This window comes from Lycorma delicatula, chromosome 2 (genome assembly GCF_047948215.1).
Source record: "Lycorma delicatula isolate Av1 chromosome 2, ASM4794821v1, whole genome shotgun sequence".
Lineage (NCBI taxonomy): Eukaryota > Metazoa > Arthropoda > Insecta > Hemiptera > Fulgoridae > Lycorma > Lycorma delicatula.
The window spans coordinates 87,864,276-87,876,691 of NC_134456.1; the positions used below are offsets into that span (position 1 = coordinate 87,864,276).

General features: G+C 29.0%; 1 protein-coding gene across 15 annotated transcripts in view; it reads right to left on the bottom strand.

Annotated features, from left to right (window-relative positions):
* The window catches only part of mbl (splicing regulator muscleblind), a 734,546-nt gene that overhangs the window by 554,856 nt on the left and 167,274 nt on the right, over positions 1-12,416 (bottom strand). For 14 of the 15 annotated variants that reach the window (XR_012755086.1, XM_075355747.1, XM_075355740.1 and 11 more), the window contains one exon: positions 1,979-2,096. The exons of the other annotated variant lie outside the window; for it this stretch is intronic. The gene's annotated coding sequence lies outside the window, so the exon portion shown is untranslated. Of the gene's footprint in view, positions 1-1,978; positions 2,097-12,416 lie in introns of those variants that run through there. 15 annotated transcript variants of the gene reach the window in all.

Consider the following 12,416-nt stretch of genomic DNA (forward strand, 5'->3'; position numbering starts at 1 on the left):
GGAAAAATGAGTTATATCAAAACACTACAGAAATAAGTTTTACGAAATTATCCAAAGAATAGTAGAAACATTAAACGAATTCGATATTTTGCTTAATAAGAAAGTTATAGCGATATTTTGTTTTTTCGAAAAAGCATCCCCATTTCCACCCCCACGACCCGATTTTGCCCGTTAAATAAATGGACCGAGATTTTGGGTCGTAATTTATGTATCAATTTGAAACTGATTGACGCAAAATTACGCCAGTTATCGTATATGAAGAAAGTGATATATATATATATATATATATATACTCTTTTGGACTTACGATAGTTTTGGGGTCTGGAGGATGTAAAACGCGAACAAAGTCGAATCTTGGTACCCGTTACGATAGGTAGCTTTCTTATGAAATCTACTTTATTTTTTAAGGTCCGCAGTCAAGCAATTCATTCCGCAGAGGATGTGATGAACCTTCTGTAGTGTATGTGAAAAATGCCATCTCTGACCAGGATTCGAACCCAGGACCTCCCGGTGTAAGGCCGAGACGATACCACTCGCGCCACGCAGGCCGGCTAATGAAATCTACCTAAAAAGGGTTTAAAGATGGATCGAAGAAAACAAATGTTTGGAATAAATTTTTCTTTATAAGAAACTGCATCTGTTCAATTTTCACTTACAAACTGTCAGAAATATTTTGCATAGAAGTGCAAAAGGCAAACTGTAAAAGAAGACTAATTAATTTTGGTCTTTAATTAGTAAAACAAAAAATAAAATAACTGACGACAAAACTGTTTCAGAAAACTAATTCTATTACCAATAGACTTTGCTCATTTTGTAATGAAAGAAAAAAATAATTGAGTTTTACAGCTAAATTTAAAATAAGTAAAAAATGGAATTTTTTTAGTGATTGGTTGGAAAACAGAAAGAAGTACAGCTTTTACTAAAATCTCCCCTTGTAGAAAAATAATTTCAACTAATCAAATTCTTTATTTCTTAATATAAATTGTATAAAGGGAAAACAATAAAATATAAATTTACCGCAAACAGACGAAGATTACATATTTAAGTGTACTGAAAAAAGCATGATGCTGTACAGTAAAAAGATAACGGCCTCAAGAAACTAATGCTACTCAAAGTTCTAGTAAAACGTGGAAATGTAATGTATTTAATGTGTAAACGATGAAATAAAAATTGGAAAAGGTAAGTCATCTGCAGCAGCGATGGCTTGGCGACGGAAACATTTCCTCCACCGTATCTTTCTACCACCCGTTCTAATGAGAAATCGCAACTGCTATTCTGGAACGGAAAATTTTAAGAAAATTCGTTAAAAATAGGTCGTTCCGCATAATAACAAGGAAACTAATAAAAAAAATTTCATAAAATTTGGAAAAGCGTTTGGCGTCATGATTATTCAACAAAATTCGAGACATCGCTTAAAATCAACCTAATAACTAATTATAAAAAATAAACAGATTACCCGTTTTTATATTCTTAAAATTATTAACAAATGTGAGAACTGTTCCATGATACATTAGCTTGTTTTGCATTCCATTTCTCATTCTGTTAATTATTAACGGATGTAATACACCTGAAGTTCAAGAGACATAAGTGAACTATTAAACTGTAGAGTGCGTTAGTGTTACTGAGGGAGAAGAACGAACGAGAAAGAGGCACGCGAGCGAGAGAGAAATATTTGAATGACTGTGTGTAATTAAGAGATATATTTTTTACGACGAACTAAATTAAACAGTACGTGATGTACATATTCTGTTAAAACATACCCGCACTCGCACAGTAACAATGTCAGTATATTTAACAAAATTTCATGATTAAAATAAAATAATTTCTTCCACAGAAAGTGGAAAAAAGTGATCAATAAAAAATAAACAATAAATCATACAACAATTTACACGAATAGCTAAATTAAAAATATGGCAATAAAAATTAAAATAAAGAAAACAGTAAACCATCATTTTATATAAGAAATATATTATATTACCAGGTAAGGTTCTCCGTAGAAAAATAAATTGTCACAACCATGAAGAAACTTTTGAGTCGAAATATAAGCCTTTATAAAACTAGTGAAGTTTTCAGGAAATAATCGTATTGGTCCTTACCTGGAACAAAAAAAAATTTTTTTTAAAGGAACACAACGCTTATTATTTTTTTTAATGTTTAGTGCAAAATCTAAGTACAACTACATTCAAACTATGAAACAAAAAACAAAAGAATAAATTAATTGTTATTAAAGTAATAATAATTACTATTATCTTTTCTGCTAAGATCACTATATTCTATGTTGAGTACTTACCTTTCTTAGCTTTATTCTTTTACCACAAGTTGACGCGTTTCGGAACAACTCCAGCAAAAACTTATTGTACTGGTAGTTTTTAATTTCTGTTAATCTTTATATAGCGTTTACAGTCAACGCCCCTCCTTTATTGAACGTCACACCTTATATGGCCTTCTTCTTGTTTATTTGTTATTAATGGTTATACTTATCTTTTAATTTTATTATTCTATTCCTTTTTTCAATAATTGAGGTTCTTGAAAAGGACATTCATCCGCTTGATTATTGATCTTTTCATTTATGATTGTTTTATTATCAATTTTTTTAATTTAAAGATTTTTATATTTTCTAAAACGTTCATTCTTCTTTCTTTTAACACATCTGTGAATTAATTAATTAATTAATTAAAAATCAAAAACAAAATTAAAATGCAACAATAAAACGATCATAAATAAAGAGATCAACAATCAAGCAGATGTCCTTTTTAAGAACCTCAAAAACAGTAAATAGATAAATAAAATTAAAAGATAGGTATAAACGTCAATAACAAACCAACAAGAAGGCCAGATAAGACATGATGTCAAATATGGTTAAACGCTGTATGAAATTAAAAAAAAATTTAAAGTACCATTACAGTAAGTTTTGACAATGGAGTGGTTCCGAAACGCGTCAACATATAATAACAGAATGAAGCTAAGAAAGGTAAAACTGTAATTAACAAAGAAAACAAATTAATTAAAAAAAAAAATATTAGAAAAAAATCATGCGATACGAAATACCTTTTTGTACTATAGCATATCTCTGTAACACAATCACAAATTGGATGCCTTTGAGTACCCCGTGCTATAGAGCCAGTTCTGAATGTCTATACCGGAAAAAACGTAGCATTGTAAGTAAACATTTTAAGCCTATTATGATTTTGGTCAGAAAGTCATGCAATACTTATTAAGTACCCCATGAATCAGTATAATGTTTAAACATTAGTCTAGGGACGAAGGAGGTAAAATAGAGTTTTATTTTTGCAATTTTAGAATCTAAAAAATATTCAGATTAGAACCGAAAAAAAGGCAAGAGGCCTTTGGTTACCCTTGTAAAATTACCTTTAATGCATGATAAAAATTTACGAAGGTATAATGGTTTTTTTTTCTTCTTTAAGTAAAATCTTTGATAAATTTCATCCGTTTACGATAAAAGCCTTTTTACGATTTTCTTCAGAAACTGTGAGTTACACATAAAAACTAGTTACATAAAATGAAAATCATAATCAATAGCTTATAATGTATTTTTATGTTCGTCTTCTTAAAAAAAAAAAAATAAGACCAAATAAACCAAAATTTTACAGTATTATTGTTAAAAATTAAAAAAAAAAAGTATTAAACACCTTCAACGAACGAGCAAGATCGTTACTGAATTCAGTATGTATAAGTGTGAACAATTTTTATTTCGGATTCGAATTAAGCGTCATTAGAGGTTTACAAAAATACACGAATGACTGCGGTCGGCCATCGGGTTCACCTCAAAATGGTCGCCAAATTAATATTTTGTAATAATCATTACGCAATAATGGTGTAAGCTATCGTTGGTTCAAAAGCACTAATGTAAGGTTTAAAATTCATAATATATAATTATAAATTTTGTCGAATTATCAATTTTTTTATCAATATCAATTTTGCCGATAAAAAATAAGAATTGGTAAATGAGGTGTAAGACCTGAAAAGGACCTCAAAATGGCCGATAAGATAACTTTTTAACAATCGAAAAAAATTTTAAAAATGTGCATATATACCAAAAAACCATCAAAACAGAAGATAAACAGATTATATTATATTAACTCAGCTTTACTAGAACGAAACGGAGATTTATTAAAACGATAAAAAACTCATTTGCGCCATCTGCAGATTAAAATTTTTATTTTTAATTTAAAACTATAAAAATGTGTAACTTCTTAACAGTAACACATACTGAAAAGAAATCAACATCATATAAGACTATAAATTATGGTTAATTTTTTTTTGTCCAATCGTTTGACTGGTTTGATGCAGCTCTCCAAGATTCCCTATTTACTACTAGTCGTTTCATTTCAGTATACTCCCTACTTACTACATCCCTAACAATTTGTTTTACATATTCCAAACGTTGCCTGCCTGCACAATTTTTTCCTTCTACCTGTCCTTCTAATATTAAAGCGACTATTCCAGGATGTCTTAATATGTGGCTTATAAGTCTGTCTCTTCTTTTAACAATATTTTTACAAATGTTTGTTTCTTGATCAATTTGCCGCAATAACTCTTCTTTGGCACTTTATCCACCCATCTGATTTTTAACACTCTTGTAGTGCCACATTTCAAAAGGTTCTAATCTTTTCTTCTCAGGTACTCCGATCGTCCAAGTTTCACTTCCATATAAAGCTATACTCCAAACATATACTTTCAAAAATCTTTTCCGGACGTTCAAATTAATTTTTGATGTAAAAAAATTATATTTCTGACTGAAGGCAAGTTTCGCCTGTGCTATTCGGCATTTTATATCGCTCCTGCTTCGTCCATCTTTAGTAATTCTCCTTCCCAAATAACTAAATTCTTCTACCTCCATAATCTTTTCTCCCCTATTTTCACATTCAGTGGTCCATCTTTGTTATTTCTATTACATTTCATTACTTTCGTTTTGCTTTTGTCTATTTTCATGCGGTAGTTCTTGCGTAGGACTTCATTCATGCCGTTCATTGTTTTTTCTAAATCTTTTTTACTATCAGCTAAAATTACTATATCGTCAGCAATTCGTATCATCTTTATCTTTTCACCTTGTACTATTACTCCAAATCTAAATTGTTCGTTAAAATCATTAACTGCTGGTTCCATGTAAAGATTAAAATGTAACGGGGATAGGGAACATACTTGTCGGACTCCCTTTTTTATTACGTCTTCTCTCTTATGTTCTTCAATTATTACTGTTGCTATTTGGTTTCTGTAAATGTTAGCAATTGTTCTTCTATCTCTGTATTTGAACCCAAATTTATTTAAAATGCTGAACATTTTATTCCAGTCTACGTTATCGAAAGCCTTTTAAATATCCTATTTCTAGGTCCATATATTTATTTATAGACCTATTTCTAGGTCTATAAATACCAAGTATATTGGTTTGTTTTTCTTTAATCTTCCTTCTGCTATTAATCTGAGGCCTAAAATTGCTTCCCTTGTCCCTTCTCCTAACACTTCTTCCACTCTCCTCTCAATTCTTCTATATAGAATTTTAGTTAAGATTTTACGTGGACCACTAGGTAACTAACTGTTCTCTATTCTTCACATTTATCTGCTCCTGCTTTCTTTGGTATCATGACACTCTGATAAATATAATATATGAAATCAAACCAATAATTCTTAAATATATTACACAAACATTTAATATGTAATAATTTGAGTTAAGTAGAAGTTATAGATAGTAACCTTTATATAATAATAATAATAATAATAATAATAATAATAATAATAATAATAATAATAATAATGATGTTCGTTCGGGAAAGTTTTAACTAAACTTTTCATTGGTAACTGATTAATAATAATTAATATCTGTACTTGATTTATTAAATATATACGTGACAATCTTTCTGAAACGTTTTGATATTAATTACATTTGCTAAAACCTTTCAATTTGAAAACAATTTTACTATTTAGATTTTTTTTTATAAAAATATATTTTAGCCGTTATTTAAATGCTATAAAAATTATTTTAAAATGAATCATGTTGGATCCATTTATCGCAATTAGAGTAAGGATATGACAGCAATTTTAAGTGACATACATATCGTTTAAATGTACAAATACATTACAAAGTTATGTTTATAGTATACAAAATTACTATGTTTAGTACTTATTACTATATTTAGTTCAATATTAAACGATTCAAGCAATTTCTTATTATGCTTGCAAACGTGTTATATTAGCGTTTGAAATTAATCCGTTGAAAAAAAAAACATATTGCTTACGTTCATATTTTCCTGATTTGATTGGCTTATTTTAAAGAAAAATTATGAAAATACAACTATAAGATAATAGAATTTCCTTTAAATTCTTTCAGTGTTTTATATATATGTACTTTTTAATCAATGTGAAATGAAAATCGGTTGATTGTGTACAAAAAAACAACTTCGTAGCAAACGTTACACAACTTCATATCGATAGAAAACCACATCAAACTAGATTCGTTTAGCTTATCAGGTTAATTCGTGCTGCTTATGTAGAAATTGGAAAATCAAAGGTTCGTTTTTGGATGTACTATTAGTATTAGGTAAGTCTAATTTTTATAGAAAAGGGAATGGTAAAGGTCACAGCTGAAATAATTGGGAGAATATTATTTTATAAACGAGGATATCTGAAAATTTTGAAATCGCCAAATACATATTCCACGTCAGCGTACGAAAATACCTTTATTTCTTTTTCTTTATCAAAAATTTCTATAAAATCAAATTAAAATAAAAAATGACATATCACACAACACAAGAGTTTATTATAAATTAAAAAACAGGACTGCCAAAAATTTTTTTGACAAACACTGCTCTTTAATATAGAATAATTAAAGATCATAGTGGTGAAAATTTTGTACAAAAGGAAAATTTAATTATTTTTATATCGTATTTCCATAATTTTATATATATATATTTTTTTTATTTATTTTTTTTACAGTCGCATCAACAATTACAGTCATTAGCGACTAAATTAACACTATATGTAGTGTTACATAAACAAACCCACCGGATTGGTCTAGTGGTGAACGCGTGTTCCCAAATCAGCTGATTTGGAAGTCGAGAGTTCCAGCGTTCAAGTCCTAGTAAAATCAGTTACTTTTACATGGATTTGAATACTAGATCGTGGATACCGGTGTTCTTTGGTGGTTGGGTTTTCAATTAACCACACATCTCAGGAATGGTCGAACTGAGACTGGACAAGACTACATATTATTTACACTTATACATATCATCCTCATTCATCCTTTGAAGTATTATCTGAACGGTAATTACCGGAAGCTAAACAGGAAAAAGAAAATTGTTACATAAAACAACAAAAATCATGAACAAAAAAAACCAATAAAGAAACAGAAGCAATAAAGAATAAACACAGACAACTAACAACAACAAATACAAGCTAAAATACATAAATCAGACAAAGATCACTAAATTGTAATCTTTATTCCACTAGAACCGAAACTGATGTTTTATACCTTCTTTCTGGTTTAGTAGAAATTTAAAATCTAAAACCAGGTCTAAATTTTGTAGGATGGTTCCAAAGATTGGGCAACCAAAGAGCAGATGATGCACGGAATCTACTGAAGAGAGCCAAATAGATGAGCGTGGGTAAGCCTGGTGTGTCCAATCCTTATCCGAGTTAAGGTGACTTGGTCTCTTCTGTTGCTCGGGGAAAGAGGTTTCTCGACCACATTCTTCATATATTTTGTATTTGTATATACGAGCAGTATGTATATATATATATTTATATAGCCTATCGCACACCCGGTAACGTAAGGATTCCAACGTGGGGTCATACATCTAAATCGGTTCAATCGTTGAGCTACTACGGTGAAACAAAAAATATAAACATAAACCCTAAAATACTTAACACTCTCCTTTTTGGGAGTCTTGTAATAAATGGTTTAATCAGAAATATATTATCAACAACACAGAATACCTAATTTTAGAAGCTTTGGTGTGCACAGAACGAAATAATTTCCAAAAGAATCGGTAAACGCGCGAGGCAATTTGAATTATACTTTTATATAAACAAAAAAAATCTTTCTTTTTTTCTTACAAAGAAAAATTGAAATAAAAACCGCACTCGATAAAAAGCTTTCTTAAAAACGGAAAAAATCTCATAAAAACTGACTGAAATTAAGAAAACTTTTACGCTCATTAATCTAAATCATAGTATTACGAAAAAAAAGAATTCCAAGTAATTTATAATAAAAAAATTAGGTGACATTTTTCGATAAAATTTTTTTATCAAAAACTCAAAAAAATTTCAAGGGAAAATTATAAATATAACTATTTAGCAAAATTTAAGAAATAAACTGATCTCGTTTCGCTCTTCCCAAGGTCAATAGGTAATAAATTATACCACTCGGGCAAAAATACATAACTTTTTATTTTGATTTTAATCTTCAATCGATGCTCATACAAGATTTTATTTCATATTAAAAAGAAATATGTAGCGGGTTAATATTGAAGAATAAAGCGTCATTTGCAGCCGATTGGGATTACTTTTTATAAAATATAATATTTGAAGGACAAAACGTAAGGAGCGAGAGAGGGGAGTGGGAGATGTGTGTTAGTAACAGTGAGTGAATGACCACATCTGGTTCTAAAGAATAATTCTAATACAAGAACTGAATGTCAGTTGCAGTCATTTCTATTATCACAAGGAAGTAATTCGTCATAGACTGTAATATTAATCGTATCGGAAAAGGAAGCTAGACTCCTAGGATAAGGAAAGCATTATTACTTTTACCTAATTAATAAATTAACAATGTCAAAATGCGTCAGAAGTTTAATTATACACAAAACGCTATTTTCGTTCTATATGTTTTTTACAAATTCCCTAAAAACCTTTTCCTTAAACAATACCATATCAGCATGTAATACATAAAAAATTTTTCTCAAAATTTGTTGCTAGTGAACTTTTCAATGGAATAAATAACAATTTTAATTATCAATTTAAAAGTATTTTTATAATCTGGTGATATTTTTTAAACACCTCAATTCATTTTAAATTAGTTTTTTTTTATTAATAATCGTTTTTATTTTAGATTCAACATTTTTTTAAAAATAATAAAGACTTAAAAACTATACTTTCTTAGCCCATAATAATTTTCTCTTTTTTAAAAATATTTATTGATTATAATTGTCCATTACGTACATAATACTCTGAATATATTAAAATACTGTGAACTAAGGTTTTACTGAAATTATGAATTGCGTAAAAAAAATTTCAATTCCTTTAGGTGAAGTAACATGAATATTCTAACTTAGCTTCAAAAATAATTTAAAATAAACATTTTAATTTAAAATTAAACAGACCCAAAAAAAATGTAAAAACAAAAACGGTACGATATAAATTACATATTTTAAAAAAAATTAAGAATAAAAAGATGAACACACAGCAGGACTAGAATACTACTACCAGATTGCCGGTTATAAAACGAAATAGAAACACAAGAGAATATATATTTAATATAAAGACAGGTGTGGTTTGGCTGCAACAGTGCAGTGAGGTAACAAGCTAAGGCGTGATGAGTCATCGATGACGTACTCTCCACGTGGGCGACCATGTCACCTCAATTTTTTAATGTTAACTTTCCATAAAATTGCAATAAATAATATACCAGTTAAACATTTAAGTCGTGATAGTTAAAAAAAATTTCTCTCGTATAAAGAACTATAGTCCCGAGAAACATTAGTTAAATTCGTTACGAAACCTAATTTCTACCTACTTCTAACGTGGTGTTTTTAACGATAAAAAACCACTCGGTAAGGCAGTGGATTCCAAAATCACGAAAATTTAAATAAATACGTTATTTTTTACAACAACTTGCCTATAAGAGCTACCATTTTATAAATTAGTGCTTTTTAAAAAATAAACAAAGAAACAGTCTTTGGACGAAAACTGACTTGAAATTTTAACTAAGTTCATTCAGTCACACCAAATATAGCAATGTCGATAGAAAGGAAACATAACAATTAGCTGTAACATTATTTGTGATCCATCTCTACTCGCCTATTTGTATGCGTATTTTTTTTTCTTACAAACTTAAAAATTAATTTTAATAGTCACTATTGTTAACCAAACAGCAATATTAGTATAAAGAAGAAACCTATACAAATTTATAGAACGTATCACAAAGTTCTTCCGGAACTTTCATAACCTATTCTACTTGTGAAAATAATGGAAAAAGTTCATATAAACCTATGTCCTAAAATGCTTTGTTTGTGAGAAGATTTGGGTCGGGTTTTTCAGTACCCTCGTGAAATGAGGTCGTACTGAAATTTTTACCTCGTTAATTAAGGAGAAGTATAATTAGTGATTTCTTATGTATTTTTGATCTGAAAACTCGAAGAAAATAAGTACCAGAACTATGCAAAAGTTTTTGAGAAATCTGGGGTGTAAACCAATAAATCTGGTGTAAAAAACCCGTTTTTATGTTTGACGTACAATAACTTTGTTAAATGGGTATCAACACATAAAATTTAAACAATTTCTGTCATTAATAAAAAAATTATTATTTAAGTAATATAATTATTTTTATTTTAAAATTATTATGTAATTTCTATTTTTTGTAAATTTTAACAGTAAATTTTGGTTTTACAAATTTTTCCATCTCCAAAAAAGAATTTGATTTTTGTTTATATTATATAAAAAACTTTTCTGACAAATGTAGTAATTTACTAATATAGGAAATAAAATTCGAATTTTTTATCCTTAGTTTGTTTTATTTAACTTATCTTACTACACCATTAGATTCTCTACAAGTTTTGTTTAAAAGTTAGTAAATAACTTTTTTTTATAAAATCGACTTTAAAAATAAAATAAATTAAAATTTAAAATAATAAATAAGTTTTAAAATTTTAACATTTACATTCGTCGCCAAAGTATGACTACCATCAATTTAATTATTACCATTTTTAACTTTTTATAGCAATTTTTATTTTCAATGCTTTTTTTTAATTTATTTTATATTTTTATTAGTTTTCATAAAAACTGGATAGACCACAAAAAAGAACTGCACACATTAAATAATCCAATCGTAAGAAATTTAAAGGAAAAAACCATGTTTGTCTTGCTGGATAAAACTAATTAAAAGTAATGAAAGGAGACTAAAAGAATAGACATAGAAGGTAAAACTATCGAATGTACAAAGATTCTCTGGAATGCGGCAATATATATATTTATTTTTTAACTTAATTTTGATGAAAATAAAATAAGGAAAGGAAGAATGCTTACTGGTGAGAGCTAAGGCTCTTTGAAATACGGAACACACACGTTTTTTTTAACATGAGGTTTTTCAACTAATTTTGTTATACTTTCCGCGTAAATTCTGATTAAGATCAGAATTATTATAATGAAATATTACAAGATATGGCAAAAACGATTCTTGGAATCAATGTATTATTTTATCATATGTGAACTAATCAGGAATAAAAGATATTGGTCCATTTAACGATGAGTAAGGCTTACAGAACATTTTAAATAACATCAATCGAATTGGGCAGGTCCTTCATTTATTGAAATCTATTTACAATAGCAATTCATTTAAACAAAAACAAAACATCCAGAAACTCAACTGATATGATGACTAAAAAGAAAATTACCAATCGTAAAATTTTCCGTAACAACAGTGTACTAATTCCGCAATCAGGGAGTAAAATTTATTTTTTTAACCTGCGGGACCACCGGTATTGCTTCAGAAAATGAAATGAAGACAATTTTTGCAGCGTGTGAAAATGCCATGCCTGACCGGGATTCGAACCCAGTACCTCCAAATGAAACGCCGAGACTCTACCATTCGCGCACGGAGGCCGAGTGTACTAATTCCGCAATCGGGGAGCACACTTCTACTATCATAACAACATCTTCAATTTTTTTACAAATTTTTGTTCATTAATTCAACTCATAAATTTTTACATAGTTAAATGATAACATTTTTCAAAGTTTAAAAGCGATTAACCAATAATCAAGAATAAATTTCTTTGCGATTTAGCACGTTATCAGTTTTGAAATTTGTGGTGTATAATAAAAACAAAAATTAAACCTCCCCTCCACCTACATATACACTAAATAATTTAGAAAGTTTGATTGTATACTCATCAACATATCCGTAAATTTAAGGACATTTAATTTACTTCAATTTTTTTCCATCCCCCACAGGCCGGATCCACAATAAAGCAAAGCATATTCCAGGGATTCTCTACTCATACAGGCCTCCCCCTCTGCCCACCATAAGTCTATGCCGACAGGTCAGCAATGGCCGGCGGACGGGGAGGCCCGTTTGAGTAGACAACTTCCTAGGCTGTGCTTTTTTGTGAATCCGGGGGTTAGAGTGGGAAAAAAACTTACTTCAATAATCAGGAGTTTCCTAATTTAGCTATTATTAAAATTTATTA